Here is a 19080-nt window from a genome sequence, read left to right on the forward strand (position 1 = left end):
GGCTATCTTTAGATGCTGCTCTCTCAATTCAGATCTGTCCACTTTGAAATGTACTTTCAAAAACTAGAGATTTTTAGACCAGCAACAGTTTTCACAAAAACTGTGGTGTGTATTTTTAATAATTTTAAAAATAATTTTCCATTAGATTGTTTCCACTTCAATTTTTTGAAAACTCTAGTATAGTTACTTTGGACATAAATCTGTATGTTTTTTCGATGATGTGACAGTATCAGAATAAGGACTGAATTCCCATCTGAAACCTTTTTTCACAGGGGAATTTTTACATGTATCTAGTAATACCCATTTCTGACATCTGAATATGAGAGATGAGTATTTTTGAGGGCCATGACCCTCAGGACTTGCTATTTATTTGAATGCTTCCAGATTTGCACTGCTCTAACTCAGAAAGCCAAACTCAGTGACTCCCTCAATGTCTGAAAATGGCTGGAGGCTCTTGCTGAGCTAAGTCTAGCAGATGGAGTAGATTTTGGCAGTACCAGTAGCTGTAAGCAGAAAAAAAGCCTCTTTCTCAGTATTATCTCACCTGAACCCAGACAGGCTATTTCCCTACAAGGACGTAATTTTCCTGAAACCCATGGTTCTAAAAAATTAGAGAGGGGAAGATAATTATGAGGAAAAATGTACAGTAGATTTTCCAAGGCTGCTGCCAAATTTATGACACACAGAGATATACAACGAGAGGAAAAAAAATAGTGAAGTAGTGATGGTAGATCCTTTTTCAGGTCATTCTTAGCATCTTGCTAATTGATGGCATTCCCAAAGGAGGGGATGTACTCTGTAGTATACATAGAATTTACCAAGATGGTATGGAATATATTAATATGCCATGCAAAATAGACTTCACAAAGGAAAAAACAAAGGTCTTGCTGACTTTACATTTCACAGCTATCTCTGGCATATGCATGGTTATTATTCTGCTTTTCATTACTATTAGAAGTTTATTTTAACGCCGTGTAGGTACACATTCCACACAGTTATACATAACAAAGGATGCACCATGCTATCATACATATCTCATGACTTGGAGTGGACAGACCAGCAAGTCGTGCTGAATTCGGAATTCTCTCGGGCTGAGTTAAGGTGAAATGACACTAAACGATGAGTTAAACATTTTATTCATGACAGAAGCAAACTGAATTTGGGAGGCAAAACCGTAGGTGGTGCAGTTTATCACAACAGGACTCGGCATGGAACTGCCTCATTAACCCTTATACGTCAATTCAGGGAATAAGAAGATCCCTCCCATCGAGTCACGAGGTTCAGAGCAGACCCCCTGGCTTTCTAGACTCCTCCTCAGAGAAGGCCTAGGGGTGGCTGGATCCAGTCCTAGTCCCAGACTTGGTCAACGGTTTATGTCTAAACGGATGAGGTGTAGGGATTACAGAAAAAAAAGACAGGGAGAGACAGGAGAAAGATTTCACCAGTCCTGGGTCCAGCATTGGTCCAGCCAGCTGAGGGGTCCAGTTCTGGAGGGCGTGCACATGTGGGGCTTCAGTTTGTGCCTTTTTATAATCTCCTTGCCTCTTCTTCAGGCAGGCACTCAAACTCATTAGGTTAATTAGGTGTCATGAACGGTTTGTGCTTCCAGAACCTTTGGGAAATGGGTCAGTGGGCTTGGGGGTCATTTGGGGAGTAACTTCCCCTTGCATGCAGACGTGCTCTTTTGCCATGCATGCCAAGGTGCCATGCTCAACATACACAAAGCAGCATTATCAGAGCACGGAGCTGTGCACTCTCCCTCTCCTTTTTTTATGGATGGTGATGGACTTCTCTTTACCTGTGGCTCCTTGTTAGGCAGAGTTCACCACTATGCAGACTTCATAGTAAGACAGAACTTGCCTTATCACAATGTTTGAGACATTAACTCCTTCAGGGTGTCACAAGTTACCAGAGTAATGCATTCACAAAATACTTTCCCCAGAATGGTTTTAAATCAACTTGATTTTTGACTGTCAGAAATACCCATTTTTGGCTTCTAGATTTCTTTAGAGAGATGCTGTATAAGGGAGCGTGGCAGCTGATGAAAAATTTCACTTGCTTAATGTTACGGTTTGCACATCACAAAAGGACAACCTTTTTTCTTGGTAGGTCACTATCAGAAGCTTCAGCAATGCTGTGCAAACACTTATATAAAGACTAATAGTGCAACTGTTGCAGGTAAATTTACAAAAAGGGAATGAGAAAGCTAGAATGAGAACTTTAATTTAATCCTCCAGCTGAAAATTTGTGGCTCTGGTCTTCTCTCTCTTGTTCTTGTATAAATCAGAATTAACTTAAATTTTAAAAGAAAGAACTTCACCTGTTATAATTTTGTGAGATCACACCATGGCTTCTGAGTCAAAAAGGAACAACAAATATTGGAATGTATTTACTTAAAATGTTTATAAACTGCCTGAGTACATTTGTCTTGCAATAAAATCAGAATTTCCATACAAGAGAAAGGATTATCATTTCAATTGTGTTCCAAGCCCCGTTAATCCAAGCAGCCCTGCTTTTCTCTTCTGCATGAGACTGGCACTTATAAGGAATAAAAGGATTTGTAGGAAACACTGAGCAGTTGGAGGGACAATGTAAGAAGAAATCCCCACCACAGTTTTGGCTTTACCTACTAATCTTGCTCTCTAGCCATGTGTCATACTGTTTCTTGTAAGCTACATATCTGGCAAGATAAGTGCTGTATTTCAACTGAGGTTTCAAATAAGTAGGAGAAAGCAAGCCAGTGGCTTGCAACTGGGACCTCAAATAGCCCTGCTACTTCATGTTACAAATATTAGACTGGAGTAATGCACAAACTTTGAGATGCTGCAACTCTGCATTTATTTTTGCATGCTGATTTCATACTTGGTTCAAGAGTGTTTCTAAGAAATTTCACCTATCTAGCAGTGCTCAGAAATTTTGCCATGAAATAGCATGAGTTGGTGTCCTGATGATGTTTTCCAAGAAAAAGAAAAGAAAAATAGGAAGTTTATTTATGTGGCTGACACATCACAGACGGTTGCAACCATTCCCTGGCTATATGCTTGACTTACTTACTTTCTTTTTCCAAAATCAGCAATAATCATAAGTCAGTCTAGTGAGAATTTCCTCAAGACCACTGTAATTCTTGGTATCTAATGGCCTGGAGAGGAAGAGCCCAAGTGCTTGAAACTAAACACAAATTGCCACACACTGCTGTAACAGAGAGCTTCAAATGGATTAAAACTGCTAAAAAGCATATATGGGCCATTGAAAAACCATGTAAGATATTTGCTACCATACAAAGGCTAAAGCAAGAAAAAAGATCACCTTTTTTTCTTCTTTTAGTTATAGTGTCTCTTGTTAGAGGTCAGGGAACCAAAACCATAGACACTACTGCTGGATTTTTGCTGGAGCATAATGATGCTTACTGTTTTGATCGTTCTTCCTTCCTGAATAATTCCTGCTGTTTGATTTGCATTCTGCTTTCCAGTGATGTTTCCAAAGAGCTAAATGCAGAGACTGTAGGACGTCTTTCTTCAGTGGTAATATGTGACTAAATCCTGCCATTGTAACTATGGGCAGGATTCTTTTTCTGCACGGCTAACGGCGGCTGTGACACAACTTCCTAGCATAGATGTTATTGCCAGACTTCTGCCCCATGCTACTGACAACAGCTTTAGTGACTGGAGCAGTGTCTCCGTGAAGACTGCCATTGTCTTGTTCAAGACGGTCTTGTTCATTTCCAGCTTGCACCAGGTGATCCTGTTCAGCTGCCTTGGACAACGTCATTTCTTGAAGGGTCCCTTAGTGCGGTATTGCTACTTGGAATGATGTTGCTAGGGTAAAGCTGGTATATTACAGCCATCACTGTCAGAGAGCAGCAGTGGCTTGCTCCGCTTGGGAATGGAAGAGGTGAGCCAGAAGTGACAGCAACGTAGGCAGGAGCGGGGACATAGCTAGCAAGAGTGCAGTCCGACAGTGTGCAAAAGCAAGAAGAGCAAGTTCAGTGACATTAACCCAAGTCAGTTGACAGTGCAGAATGCCAGGTAGGTCTGTAGTGACAAGGCACGTTTGATGTCAGCCTGAGAACCCAAGTAGGCAAGGGTCGGAAGCAGCAAGGCACAACAGCAGGCACAGGTGTACATACAACGTAGCTCAGGCAACGGCCAAGGGTGAGCACCTAAACTTTAATGTGGCTTCTGAGCCAAGGCCGGGAAGATTTCTAACAGCTTTGCCACACAGCTCTTTTCACAGCAGCTTGGTCCCAGGATACGCAGCTACACCATATCAGGACAGGCAACTAAATCCCTGGAGTGGTGCTAGAAGAGACTGCAGAGCCACTCTACTGCAGTCAGGACCCTGACATTTATATATTGATGCTTTTCTTCCAAAAGATGCTCAAGATCACATGTGCTTAAAAAAAAGTGGTACTTGAATATCAAATTGCTTATGGAAGTGCCTAGTAGGGTCATAAAGTTAGCACAGGGACGAGTGCCACCAAGTTCCTGGGCTAGCATAGTCCTTGAATCCTCCCAGTCTGCTCTGATGAACTGATGCAGATTTCTATCCATGGTACATTGTTTATTGCAGGCAATTATAACAAATTTCTCATTCCTTCCTGAAAACTTAGTATGAAAAGGGATTCTTGGTCTCTGGGAAATATGTCAGTCATTAGTAGAAGTAACAAAAAAGTCTGTGTTACTGTTGAAGTAATCATAAAGTTGTCATTTTAGGAGGTAGTCCAAGGTAGAAATTATTCTTATGAGTAAAAAAATTGATTGAGCCAAGCAGTTCACTGAGAATAAGGTTAAATCTGTTGTATATGTCTGTGGGAGCAGGCCTTTAGATTACGTAGTTTGTATTAATTTTTTATGTTCTTCCCATCTTAGACGTAATTGCTTTTAATGTGGTAAACAGTATGAAAAGGCAGTTGAAAGGAAGCTGGCCTTATCTCAGAGGGCTGTTTCCTTGGCAGTCTAAATAATTATTTTTGTTGTAGTAGCTTAATTTTTAATAGCTTCACTCTCAGGCAGAGTTCAGAGAGGGCTGAGTTCAGAATGTATAGAGGTAATCTAACTAGTTACATGGAAGCAAATCTAATACAGGTCAATACTTTCACAATGCCTAAATTATGCATGGTGTTGGGATAGTTAGTGTTGACTGAAAATCAAGAGGAGCATTCCTGGCGGAAAATAAGTGTTACTCTACTTAATTTATATATTTGTCTTACTCCCACAGTCAGAAAGGCTGCGTTTTCTGCTTGTGAAACTGTCTGGAAGGAATGCAGATGTAGAGTGTTGTATTTTTTCTGTCAAGCTTGTCTTATTCTATTTTAAACTCCAAAATAAGCCCAGAGCAAATTTTCTGCACACACCTGCAAGTTGCTTTTTTTTTTGCTGGTGCAGTTGCCAGAAATGTGTGCAATTGTAAGCTCTCACATGAAGTTGAATCTGAGAAGACTTTTGGTTTTCCATAGCATGTGTCAGGCAAGTAGTCACATCCACTGAGTTCAACACAGGAAAAGCTGCAACACCGAGTGCTGTAGGTATTGACTCTGGTAAGAATAGCAATAAGCCATTTTTGACAGTGTCATCTAGAAAGAATAAAAATACCAAGGGAAGAAGAGCTCTTTGGAAAGTACTTAAAAAGACACTGGGGAAGAAGGATTTAAAGAGTACAGAAGGAAAAAATATCCGTTATTGTCACACAGGAATTATAGACAAACAATACGTTCTCTTAAACTGTTCTCACTACGGTGAAAGCACATTGCCTGAGATGCTTATGGTGAAATTGCTGCACCTGCCTAGGGAATAACTAATGCTAGCTGATGAAAGGTTATCATAGCTTTCCTCTGTAGCATATGGCATACACTAACCCTGGGCATGCATACACTCTGAAATCGACATTTTGATATTGAGGTGTTTTCTCTAATGAGTAGGGTTTTACCATGGAAAAATTATACTTAGTATTTACTTTTTGGTTTTTCTGGTTTAGATTACAGCCATAAACTTTCAGTGAAATAACGGGAGAAAACAGATGAGAATGTTCACATTTTCTCAAGATTGCCTTCTCTCAAGTGACATAACCTGTTTTTAAGCCTCTGTTTATCCTTCTCCCACCTGCTAGATGATGAGACTAACAAGCCTGTTCATTGCTTTTTAAACGCATGATGTATTTTGATGGTCATATTTTTCTAGTGAGCCCCTGACTTTATTCTCAGTTGGTGAAGCTAGTGAATCTTAAATTTTCTTTCATATTGCTTTATTTGACACACTTGATTTTGACCAGGTTTCAGCTGGCCATCTTTTTTTTAAAATGACAGGAATATGACAGCAAAAAAATCCTCAATAAAATATTTATACCATCACTGCTTAAGACTTTGTTATCTTTGCTGTCATTTAACTTTTTGAGACAGTATAATGCCATTACCCAATATGAAAAGTAAAGGACCGACCTTCATAATTTCCAAAAGATCATAGAATTTGATAGAATATCTGATTTAAACATAGCCAGAAAATTAGTATTTTCTGAGATTGCAGTTTTGGTTTGATCCTCCTGCTATCTGAAAAGTATAAAGATTTTTATTATTCTTTCAGAAGCCTATCTGATTTGGGAATAAATACCAAATTTAAAAAGTAGTTAATTTCTTCAGAAGCTGATTCAGAATTCATGGTTATGCGAAAATCAGCTTCAAGAGCACCTGCAGAACTTGAACATATGTAAGTGCCTGGGACATGATGAGATGCATCCAATGGTATGGAGGGAATTGGCTGACGTAGTTGCCAAGCCACTCTCCATCATATTTCAAAGGTCAGGGCAGTCAGGTAAATCCCCAGTCACTGGAAGAAGAGAAAAGCCCATTTTTAAAAAGTGTAAAAAGAAGCACTCTGGGAGCTACTGATGAATAAACCTCACCTTTGTGTGCAGTAAGATCATGGACAAGATGCCCCGGAAGATATGCAGTAACGTATAGAGGACAGGAAGTTAAAGACAGCCAATATGGCTTCACCATGGGGAAATCATGCCTTACTAACCTAGTGGCATTCTACGATGGACTGACTGCATCAGTGGAGAAGGGAAGAGCTACGGATGTCACCTACGTAGACTTCTAGAATATCTTTTGTATCGTCCTCCGCAATATTCTTAGCTCTAAATTGGAAATACATGGTTTTGATGGCTGGACTGTTAGATGGATAAGGAATTGGCTGAATGGTTGTATCCAAAGACTTATAGTCAATGGCTCAATGTCCAAGTGAAAACCAGTAATGAGTGGTGTTCCTCAAGGGTCTATACTGGGACCAATACTATTTAATGTCTTCATCAATGACAGAGACAGTAGGATTGAGTGCACCCTCAGGAATTTTGCAGATGATACCAAGGTGAGTGGTGCTGTTGACATGTCTGAGGGACAGGATGCTATCCAGAGAGACCTGGACAGGCTGTAGGAGTGGGCCCACTTTTTACCAAGGCCTGTAGTAACAGGACAAACCACAATTGTTCTAAACTGAAAGAGGGCAGATTTAGATTAGGTGTAAGGAAGAAATTCTTCACTGTGAGGGCGGTGAGGCACTGAAACAGGTTGCCCAGAGAGGTTGTGGATGCCCCATCCCTGGAAGCTTTCAAGGCCAGGTTGGATGGGGCTTTGAGCAACCTTGAGCATTCCTTCAACAGCTCAGTGTGTGTGAGGCATCCGAGTATGGCTAACATACCTATCATAGCATGCCTGTTGAAGGACAATGTCTAGAGTAGCTTAAAAAACCTGATCATGGCCTGCTATCACCACAGCAAGCTACGGAGTGAATATCTATCCATCACCCTTCTCTGCAGGACTTCATTAACTCCCAAAAACCTTTAGCATTCCCAGTCATCTTCTTTCCTCACAGTGAGACAGGTTTGACCCTAAGGTACATTTTTATACTTTTTCAGTGAAGCAAATGAGGTCACACAGATGAAACTGAAAGGAAAATTTCATCCGTTACACTCACTTCATCACTTCACCTTTGTGTTAGCATAAGCAGCGTTGTTTCTTGATAACGGCAGGTTCAAGCCAAGTCTAGGATGTTAGCTATTTTACTTAAGTTTCAGAAAGCATGGCAGATATCTCTGAGCCTAAGATTCCTGCTCAGATAAGTTCCAAACTCATTTCTGACTACAGCAAAAGAAGCAAAAGGAGACGGAGAGGATCTTGGGGCAGCACTGAGTTGTGCTTCAGTCCTGCGAGATTTTGTGCACCACAGGTCAGAGAGAATTCTTTTCAAATGCACTAGGAATATCAGTTGAAAGAGCCATGGAAGTAGCGAATTTGTTCAGCCCCCATTATTTTATCCATGTACCTATTTCCATGGTGAAACAGAACACTTCCTTTTTGTCTTGCACGCTTACAGCCTAGCTCTTCCTCTCATAGATACATTTTATACCTTTGTCATTTGGTAGAGTCTTTTACCATTATAGCAGAAGAAATAGGTGGCTAATCAGACATCTCCTCTCTGCGACTACTATACTTGACCAAGGGATTAGCTGTGCATCTACCCTGTGGATTAACAACTGAAGGGGAAGGAATTATTTCAGCTCCTAGCCTTGTTCTACAATGGCACTGCAGGTCTTGCCATACACATTAGTCTTTATTTTCCAGGCAGAAAGAATAATTGATTTTTATGTTACCTGCACACTGGCAGCCTGAATTGCAGTCTGCAGCCCAAGGGTAAAGATCTTATCTGAGTCACTTTTATCAATGTGAAAACCTAAGGAATTTTGCTTTAAAGCCTTTTATGTAAATTAAGCTAAGACCGAACAGGACAGCATGCTTGTTGAAGCCTTTTGCTAATTTGTCAGCAGTAACAAATACATCAAATACATGGTCCGCATTTAAAAACCGCCTGAGGAGAAAAGCAGTGAGGATTAGCATCCCATTTTTACCCCTGGAAAGGACAACACCTTGTCATGATCTGGCATGGACAGACCAAGGAGTGGTGTTGATTTCGGAATTCCTTTGGGCTAAATTAAGATGAAACTACACAAAATGACTAAAACATTTTATTCATGGCAGAAGCAAACTGAACTCAGGAGGCGCAACAGTAGGCGGCGCGGTTTCTTGCAAGAATTGTCATGAAACTACCACAGTAAACCGTCTAACCTGTGCTACCCATATACATCGATTCAGGGAATGAGGCGAGCCCTCCGGCTGGGTCATGAAGTTCAGAGCTGCCCACCTCACTTTCTAGACTCCTTCTCAGAGAGGAGCTCAGGAGCAGCTGGATCCACTCTTAGTCCCGTACTTGGTTAACGGTTTTATGTCTTAAAGGGATGAGGTGTGTGGATTCTGGAAAAGGGAAGAGAGAACAAGACAGAGAGAGAGAAGGGAAGACAGAAAACTCTCACTGGTCGTTTGTTCAGTGAGCTGAGGGGTCCACAGTTCTGGTGGGCATGTGCACGTAGAGCTTTGGTTTATGTCCTTTTATCGTCCTTGCTCCTCCTTCAGGTGGGCCCTTGAAGTAATTACGCTAATTAGGGAGTACAGTATGGCAAGAACGTGACATAGCTCTGCTGGTTTCCTTGTAAAGTAGAAGGACAGCACAGTAGCACCCAGCTGCAGTCTTTGAACAGAGCAGCCTTGTGTTATGGCACTACATGGGAAACTGAGAAATCAGGGAATAATTTTCCTGCTCGCAGGCCTCTGTGACCATGTAAATATCTCTTCTAATCTCCATCTATGACTGCCCTGATGCAGGAAAAAGGTTAATAGTGTGGCAATCTGAAAAAAGAAGGTCTATTTTTCTTGGCTAATCCGACAGACATAACACGTATGTTTCATTCATCAATGCCAGTCTCTGCAAAAATATTTTAGATGTTGGCAAGCAATATCCACAGGTTTAAAAGAGCTTTTAATTAACATTGTCCTGCCTCATAGGGACAGTGAGAAAATGACTACACTGAAGATGTAACGTGCTCCTCTAGTAATAAGACTCACATAAGTATAAATAAAACCCAGTTCAATTTTTATAGAATATTCTACCATGTGACTGTGAAATAAAAATATCATATAGCCCCTGAGGTCATCACTAGATTTATGTAACAGTAGAAAACATTTTTTTTTTTCCAGGAAAAATACTAACTGCAGGCTATTACTAGCCATGAAAACATTCTTCAGTGTTATGAGTCATGTTTCTAAATGCCATGAAAAGTATTTCCTAAAAGCAATACCCTTAACTATATTCAACATAGTGGTTGTGTTACCATGGTTAAATGCTGGCTCTCCAAGTTTTTATTATGAAATAAAATGGGCACAATGTGAAAGGCCTTGAATGGTATGTCATGTATTTGGACTTCTGCAGTGGAGGACTGATGCTGCCATAGCAACAAAACATCCGGATTTTTTGAATTTGAAACCAAAACAGCTAACTCCCTGTTGCGATAGAAAACAGCTGTATCGCTAGGCTATGGTCACCATAATTTTTGCAACTAAGGTTGTCTGCAATATGGTCCATATTTATGTTATTTGGGGCTGTATTTCACTAGGATTTTACATGCAGACTGATGCTTCTGTAGTCCTTCCAACTGACCAGGAATTATGTCAACATCCAATTTTTCAGAAGAAACACCTCCATGTGTCTTTTTATACCTAGATACCAGTGCTGTGACTGAAGTTGGATATTTCAAGTAATATTGTCTTGATGGTGCTATTATTTGATTGTAAAGTATAATCACTGGACTTATAAGTAAATGTATACACTTTTTTTGCAACTTATTTTATATATTTATAAGTATATATTGCTCCCTCAATCACAAACTTGGGGCAGTAAAATGAGCCTTTTGCGAGACACATACTTCTGCTACTTGTATTCTCATGAAAACGCAACTATCCAAACATCAGTAAAGTCGGCTCTAACAATCCAATATGTTTTGACTCTACAGGTACTTATGTACGGCTTGTTCTTTCTCTACAGCTCTGAAGCGTAAAGGCTCACGTTTACTTAGAAAACAGTTGGAACAGTTGTTACCCCCACAGCTAAATAAAACCGGTGCTCGTTCCTCACCTTCAGCACACAGTGCAATAGCTGTGGTTAAACTAATGCTGAAGATGGGTTTCAGCTAAGGCACCGGCTCAGCTCGTTTGCTCTGCTCAAACGTGGCACCTTGTCCGGAGAAGCACAGACCTGCGCAGCGGACAGAAACGTCCACTGGGTGGCAATAAATAACAAGCCTGTGTGTCGTGGTTTAACCCCAGCCAGCAACAGGGCACCACGCAGCCGCTCACTCACTCCCCTCCCACCCAGTGCGATGGGGGAGAAAACCGGGAAAAGAAGTAAAACTCCTGGGTTGAGATGAGAACGGTTTAACAGAAGAGAAGAAACTAATAACGATGATGATAACACTAATAAAATGACAACAGCAACAATAAAAGGATTGGAATGTACAAATGATGCGCAGTGCAATCGCTCACCACCCGCCGATCGACACCCACTTACTCCCCCAGTGGCGATTCCCCGCCCCCCCCCCAATTCCCCCCCCCCCCCCCCCCCCCCCCCCCCCAGTTTATATACCAGATGTGACATCACACGGTATGGAATACCCCGTTGGCCAGTTTGGGTCAGGTGTCCTGGCTGTGTCCCCTCCCAAATTCTTGTGTTTCTTCAGGTTACTCTCTGGCTGGGCATAAGAAGCTGAAAAATCTTTGACTTCAGACTGAACATTACTTAGCAACAAAACACAGCACTGTACCAGCTACTAGGAGGACAATTAACTCTATCCCAGCTGAAACCAGGACACCGTGGTGTGTCCTGTCTCGGCACTGTCTATCTAAAACCGTGTTAATCTAAAAGGTTAGCAGATGCTACCTGTGTAGTTGTGCATATTCCTCGGAATATTCTGAATTTTAGCTGTAAGTTTTCTATCGAGTTGGCCTTTAAAATTCACAAGTGCAGCACTGTTCTTCTTTTGTTGTAATGCAAAAGAATCACAAGATGGAGACAGAAGCTGTGACAAAACAAGGTATTGTCTCCAACAAAAATTAGCAGTTTGCTCAGTGACTGTCCATCTCTTCTATTAAAGCCTGCCCTTTACTTCATCTTTTTGTTTCATGATAACGAGCCAGACTAAATCGATTTGCCAAACCTTTGCAAAGAAGCTCTAATGTAGTTGTTGCTTAAACCCTGTTTTAAATACAGTGTTCACCATAAAGAAACAAAGGCAAGGCTTGCAAGAAGAGGCAGTAGCTGTTAGCAGATAATAGTGCAGTCTCACAAATGCCAACCTTTCAAGCATATGCGCATTGTTTAGGACTTAAACCTAGTCTTTTAACAAACACTAATCTTAGGGCTTTAAAAAGTTTCCCTTTTGTGTGTTTTGAAGTGAACAGAACATCTGAAAAAAATCCTCAGTGGGACTTAGAATTTATGTTTTTGCCTTCTAAAACATGGTATCAGCATAGGCCTCTGTTTTGCACATGTATGTTAAAAAAACCCATAATATATGACCATGGAAATGGCTGCAGGAGGTCACACTGAAGATCCACCCAGTCCAGCAGTGGCCAACAGTAGAGCATGGGGCACATTGTAATATGGCAAATAAATAATCATGGCAAATTCTTCCAGTTCCTAGCAGCTTGAAGCTCAGGCACTTGCCAGCCCAGAGGTGATGTTTGTGCCTAGTAGCCTTTGGTGGTTTTGGGTTGGTTTTTTTAATGGATTTGTCTTATTTCCATTTTCTCAACATGCATACAATTTGGCATTGATCACTCTGCATGGCAGTAAGTTCCATATTTAAGGATGCATTGCTTGAAAAGGTGTCCCTTTTTGTTTGTTTTGAACCAAAAGAGTATTGCTGGATGCAAGTACGAAGCTGCAGTTTTATACACAAGGGAAGAAGTTTTACACTTTTAAATTAGGTAGGAGGGCTGCCTAACAAAAGAGACATACACGATGAAAGGAGCTGAAATTATTTTTATGTCTTCTCTGAAGTCAGGTGATTACAGCAGCTATAAGGCTCAGCTCTAAAGGCTAAAAGCTTTAGAACCAAACTAGCATAAAGTTTAATACAGGCATAAAGATGCAGTGAGGATAAAGCTCATTAACTGAGGCCTTTCCAGATTGAGGGAGATGGGTTATATTCATAATGACATATGGGAAGTACAGTCACATAAAGCACTGAGGTGATACTGTATGCTGTGTTTGAATCATCCTACAAGATCTTTAGATATTAAGATAGTTTTACACCTACCCAGTTCTGAGTGTTTCTGTGACTGAGGAGCTCTGCCTCTAATTTATGCTGTTTAAATCTCTCTGGGGCACTCGGAGGGTCACAACACTACCTTGCTAAAACCTTTTCTATGATTTGAAATACATGTCGTATATTTAAAGACAGCAAAAGGTTCAGTCTCTTTAAACCGGACTGTAGATTAAATCCATCAAGAAGCTCTGTAGTTCCTCCTTTCAATAGTTTAGATCTTAGTGTATTGCTTCCTCTAGAAGTCAGACCACGTAATTGTGGGGAAACCTGCTCTCTTAAAAGGATGGGAAAAAGAACTTTTCCTTGGAAAACAGTCTAAAGATTGGTGGTTGAAAGATTTCATACAGAAAATACAATAAAAATCTCAAGATAAGGAGCTGGAAGTTTCCTAGATTTATTCATAAGTGGCTTTTTTCATAAGCTAAAAATAGGCCTTGGCATTTTCCAGTCCTAAGGTCAGCCAAAAAGCTAGGTGCAGACCTTGAGTTTAAAAGCATTTCCTAATTTTGAATAAATCTGTAAATAAAACTAACGGGACCAAATTCCTTCTAGCCAAACCTAAGTGAAGCCTGTTGAATTATGTCAACAGGAAAAAATTTGACGTACCTCATTTGTAAAATGTTGTGCAAATATAACAAATAAATTGAGTAAACAGTTCCAGAAAGTGTGCAGCAGCATCATTCAAAGTATGTTCTAGGAGACATAAGGGTAGATAGTGAGCTGAAGACTTGCATCATGGAAAAAAAGCTAAATAAGGACTCAAATCTGCTTTAAACACATTTAGCCTTGCTGCTCTTATTTCTTTCTCTAGTTTATTTAGGACAGAAGCAAAATCTACTTATCAATCAGACAGGACCAAATTCACCTCTGGTGTAATTTAGCTGGATCTAAGGCTAAGACTGAATCAGTACTTTGATTGCCAGAGGATGACAGATAGTGGGGACAGATAAAGTGCGGGATACAATTCTATCTATATACATGCAATATCTAAACACGATGAGAATACTTGGTGTCCAATGCATAGATTAAAAGCACTCCAGTATCTACATGCACAGGAGATCTTGTCCGTTGGATTCACACACATCCTGTTCCTGTCCTCAGCTTCTGTGTGGTACTACTCCTCCCAGCAGGAGTTTCTTTTCAGGCCCTGCAAAGCCTGGTAAATAGGTGTGGGTAGCAGAAACTGCTTTTTGCTAACTGTTGCAGCTGAGACCTGGGGACCACTGTAATGGGAGAGTTCTGAGAGGATGAGCCAGTCAATTATTCAAGCATGCATCTATTTATGCTCAGCTTTTAGGCAACACAACAAATCCTAGACAGAATTTATAATCTTTTGTTCTTCAGCTGTGAACCATAGCAGATGGTTTCAGTCTATGCAGATTAAGAGCAAAGTAACACATTTTGTATTTCCAGAATAAATAGGAATAACTTAACACCAATTACAGTTAGATCATGCAAAACAGGAAAGACAGCATTCTAAACACTGAACATCTACTGATTTGAGCAGATTTTGAGATTATAGATATTACATTTGACAGTTTAGAATCATCCACACCATAAATGGATGAGAAACTGTGAGAGAGAACAGGACTGGGCTTTGGTTCCCCTTTCCTTTACACCACACTTCCAGTCAAGCCTTTACAGTAATTTCCAATATAGCTCTTTTTCTGCAAGGCCACGTATTAGAACTAGTTTTGTCACTGGAACGGTTCCTCTGAGTAAAGGCCCTCTTATGTCCTATTCTTGTCTCCAGGAGGTTAAATCAAAGCATTAAACAGGAGAGGACAGAAGTACTTATGGGACAGATGTGCAAGTAAATGACACAACAGCGTCAAACAAAGGACACAACAACCAATACTATCAGCATGACTGGTATTAGTTCCAGCAGTCTTAACTGTTGTCATGGGGTTTTTAGATATCAGAGCAAAAAAGAACTTTAACGAGGAATTGAAAGGTTATTTTAGGTATTCATACATACAGGAAATTTCTCTCCATTACAGTGAGCTGCACAGGGAGAGCATGAAACAAGTGGGTAATGCAGACTGGCATCATAGTGTAATAGAAGAGGAGGTTTTCCATCAAATTAACACTTTGACAGCACCAGACCTGCACATGGGCCTGCCCAGGAGCTCCCATGTGTTTGGTTTTGGGGCATAGCTCACCATGCTGTAGCCCAGACAGCTGAATTCATGCCAAACATGAGCTGGCAATTCCAAGCCAGGCAATATTTTGTCACTCTCTATGAGGACAACGTCCAGGATGGAGAGAGCATTCTGTATGACAGCACCTGCAGTGGACACAGGCATTTCTGTTGATGAGGTAGTACCAAGGTAGATCCTTGTTTACCTCTGAGGAGTGACAGCATTGTAGTGCAGATTGAACCATGGATTTTTGTCAGGCAGGGTCCACGCTGCAAGATGATACCAAGTCTGTTTGTTGGTCCCATAGTTCCTGTTGTCACCCAGTTTCTGAAAGAGAAATAGCTGTTGTACAATTGAATCAAAATAATTATGGGGACTGAATAGAAGAAATAAAAAATGTTACTAATGCAGCTTTATAAGGGGGGAGAGGCCTTGAAAGTGAAAAAAAGCCTTTGGAGAATAAAGGAAAGTCAGAACTTTCCTTTATTTTGTGGCCAAACTTGGGGAAACAGTGTTTGCAGTAATGTTCTGAATGGCTGTGAATGGGGAAAGATTGAAATCACTAGGACATTTACTCAGGAGAGAGAAAAGAACATGACAGTTATTGAAATAAATAATAGACAGGTGTCAGCAAAGTACAAGGGCAGAAGCTTCATTAAAGTGTTTTTTTTGATGAAACCCCAGATAGCAATCATAAACTGTTAAGTACACCGAGAGATGAAAAGAGAAAGGATGGTAAGGCAGTAAACAGGAGAGGCAGGAGAGTTCAAGGGCACTATTTTGATTAAGATGGGAGAGGTTAAATCATGCGTGGATCTGTGAAGAGGATAAAGCAAAGAAGAGTGAGGAGAAGACTGAAGATGATTAAAGGTAGTGTGGTAAGCAGGCATCAGAAACTAAAAGAAAGGATTAGATTAAATCTTTAGGAACATGGTCAGAAGAGGAAAGCAAACGACAAATTTGAAACCTCAAAGTCTATGGTGGCAGGAATAGCTAGTTACAGATGGGTAAAGGCATATATCTTTTTGGGTCTCGTACACAGCTCCTCTGTCTACTGTTTCAGTGTGGCAATCATGAATCATTATGTCAGTTTGGTGGCGAAAGACTGGCCCAGACTCTGGTGCAGTCACACTGTTGGCACATAGGCTTGGTGCTGTTACCAAAAGACCCGGTCAAAGAAACTCTCTTAAGACTCGATTTTGGAGTTTTAGAAAGCAGACATTCTTTATTTCAGCACTGGGTGCACGGAAGATCGCTCCACCTATCATGCACACCGTTACCTACAACAAGCAGAAATTTATATTATTCCAGTCATACATATTCATATTATCATTTACATAGTGCCCACCCTTTGCTCATGTGCAGTGTGGGTCATCTCTTTCTCCTAGTTAACTGGCCTTGGCAAGTTTTAATTACAAAAACTCAGCAGAACTCAAAGCTTATCATCAGGGCCCAAGGCACATCAGGCCCGAGGCCTCCTGTCTGTTGGCGCCTTTAGCACATACCATTGACAAGGCTCAAGGTTTTTCTTACCTAATTAGTACATACCTGTACTAATTTTGAAGTTTTCAAGCAAGCAAAAGTTCGTTAGTACAGCGATACAGTAAAATTTTCCTTCGTCTGCCTTTGTTCAAGGCATCAGAGCTGGGTCCTGGGAAGGTGTAAGTGTGCAGGGGACACACCCGTGGGAGGCTCTCATGTTGTAAGCAGGACCTGTGCACCAGGATGCTCCTGTCAACCTGACAGCAATCTGTTGCACCACAGGTATCAAAGTGTGGAACAGCTAGATCCTAATAATCCACAAAGGTATCAAATCAGCCTGTCTGCTCCCAACAGACTTAGTTACTCTCAAAGCTTTGGATACAAGACAAATGTAATTTCTGTGCTTGTAATTATTATCCACAGAGCTGTGGATGTAGCTCTGACTAGGTCTGCATGTTTTGATTTACACTGGGTAGAACAGACTCCTTCCCTGGGGACCCACTTTGATGCAAGGGAAAGCCTGGTATGATGTGGTGATAGTGAGAGCTATGCCAACAGAAGCATTAAGTCCTGGAAGGACTATCCAAGGTGAACAGATCAAAGATTAAAGTGCAAATAAAAAACAGCTTCTGGTCATCCAGGATGGTTTATGTAATAGTCAGGACAAAAAAAATAAGTAAAAAAAAGTTACTGAAATACAGTATAACTGTTATAATAAATGGGATAGTAGACAAGGATGGGAGAAACATATTCATGCCCTAGGTTACCTGACAGGGTGAGAAGCATTTGTTTTCAGACAAGGAACTAACACATTAGAAAGCGCCCTAAAAGGCTTACTAGGCAAAGTAAAAACATCCTTTTAAACAGCATAATAATAACAACTGCATAATAATAATTTGATCAGAAGTCAAATTCATTCCTGGCAGAACTTTATTGCCTCTAGGGAAAAAATGAAGATGTTGTCTCCTTTCATGCACACATTCATTGTGTTGCATTTTTTTGTTACTACTTTTTTTGTAACCTCAACCCCAAGAGGTTTAATGCATTTTAATTTCTTTTTAAGTAGGTGTCGTGGTTTCAGCCCAGCTGGTAACAAAGCATCACGCAGACGCTCGCTCACTCACTCCCCCCGCCCCGCTCCCTGCCACAGTGGGATAAGGAGAAAATATAAAGGCAGGCTCGTGGGTCGAGATTAAGGACAGGGAAGGATCACTCACCAGCTATGGTCATGGGCAAAAGGCAGGCTCAACTTGGGGAAGAAAAATCAAGTTCATTTGCTACCAATCAAAACAAAACAAGGACATTGAGAAGTAAAACCAAACCTTAGAACACCTTCCCCCCAGCCCTCAACCCCACTCCCGGTTCTCTCCACCTCCTCCCCCCGGCGGCGCAGGGGAACAGGGGATGGGGGTTGGGGTCAGCTCCCCACACCTGGTCTCTGCCGCTCCTTCCTCCTCAGGGGGAGGAGGACTCCGCACTCGGCCCCTCCTCCACTGGGGGGTCCCTCCCATGGGAGACAGTCCTCCACGAACTTCCCTGGCGTGGGTCCTTTCCATGGGCTGCAGTCCTTCAGTCACAGACTGCTCCAGCGCGGGCTTTCCCATGGAGTCACGGCCATCCTGGGGGGCACCCACCTGCTCCAGCGCGGGCTCCTCCATGGGCTGCAGGTGGGCATCTGCTCCACCATTCACCACCACGGGCTGCAGGGGCATCCACCGCCTCAGGCGCCCCTCCTCCCCTCCTTCCTCCTCACTGACCTTGGTGTCTGCAGAGGGGTTCCTCTCACGTCCCACTCTCCCCACTCACTGCAGGTTCCCCTTCCTAAATCTGTTCTCCCAGAGGCACTACCACCATCGCTGATGGGGTCGGCCTGGGCCAGAGTTGGGTCCGACTTGGAGCTGGGGAAGCTTCTAGCAGCTTCTCACAGGAGCCACCCCTGCAGCCTCCTCCCCCAACCACCAAAAAAACCCACGCCACACAAACCCATAACAGTAGGTCATTGGTTTTCCTCTTCTGCACTGCCCTCCTTCTAAAACAGCTTGTAGTCTGAACCTTTATTGTCTTTAGAATCTCTGCAGAAATTTCAAATCTACTTTAGCAATTCTACTCTATTCCACTTCAACCTCACCCACTCAATATGCACCAGGCTGCTCTCAAGTTCTTGCCTTTCCATCTGCTAGTCCTTCACAGATAAGGATTTGGGGAGGAAGGCATCCCAGAAATATGAAAGGCTACATACTGCAGAAAAGAGGAA

The 19080-nt window shown here is 41.6% G+C and overlaps 1 protein-coding gene across 1 annotated transcript in view; it reads right to left on the reverse strand.

Annotated features, from left to right (window-relative positions):
• Nucleotides 1-15677: 15677 nt before the first annotated feature.
• Nucleotides 15678-19080, reverse strand: part of LOC138684714 (uncharacterized) — a 334210-nt gene continuing 330807 nt past the window's right edge. The window contains exon 7 of the mRNA XM_069779024.1: nucleotides 15678-16624. The gene's annotated coding sequence lies outside the window, so the exon portion shown is untranslated. The remainder of the gene's footprint in view (nucleotides 16625-19080) is intronic.

Source organism: Haliaeetus albicilla, chromosome 3 (assembly GCF_947461875.1).
Source record: "Haliaeetus albicilla chromosome 3, bHalAlb1.1, whole genome shotgun sequence".
NCBI lineage: Eukaryota > Metazoa > Chordata > Aves > Accipitriformes > Accipitridae > Haliaeetus > Haliaeetus albicilla.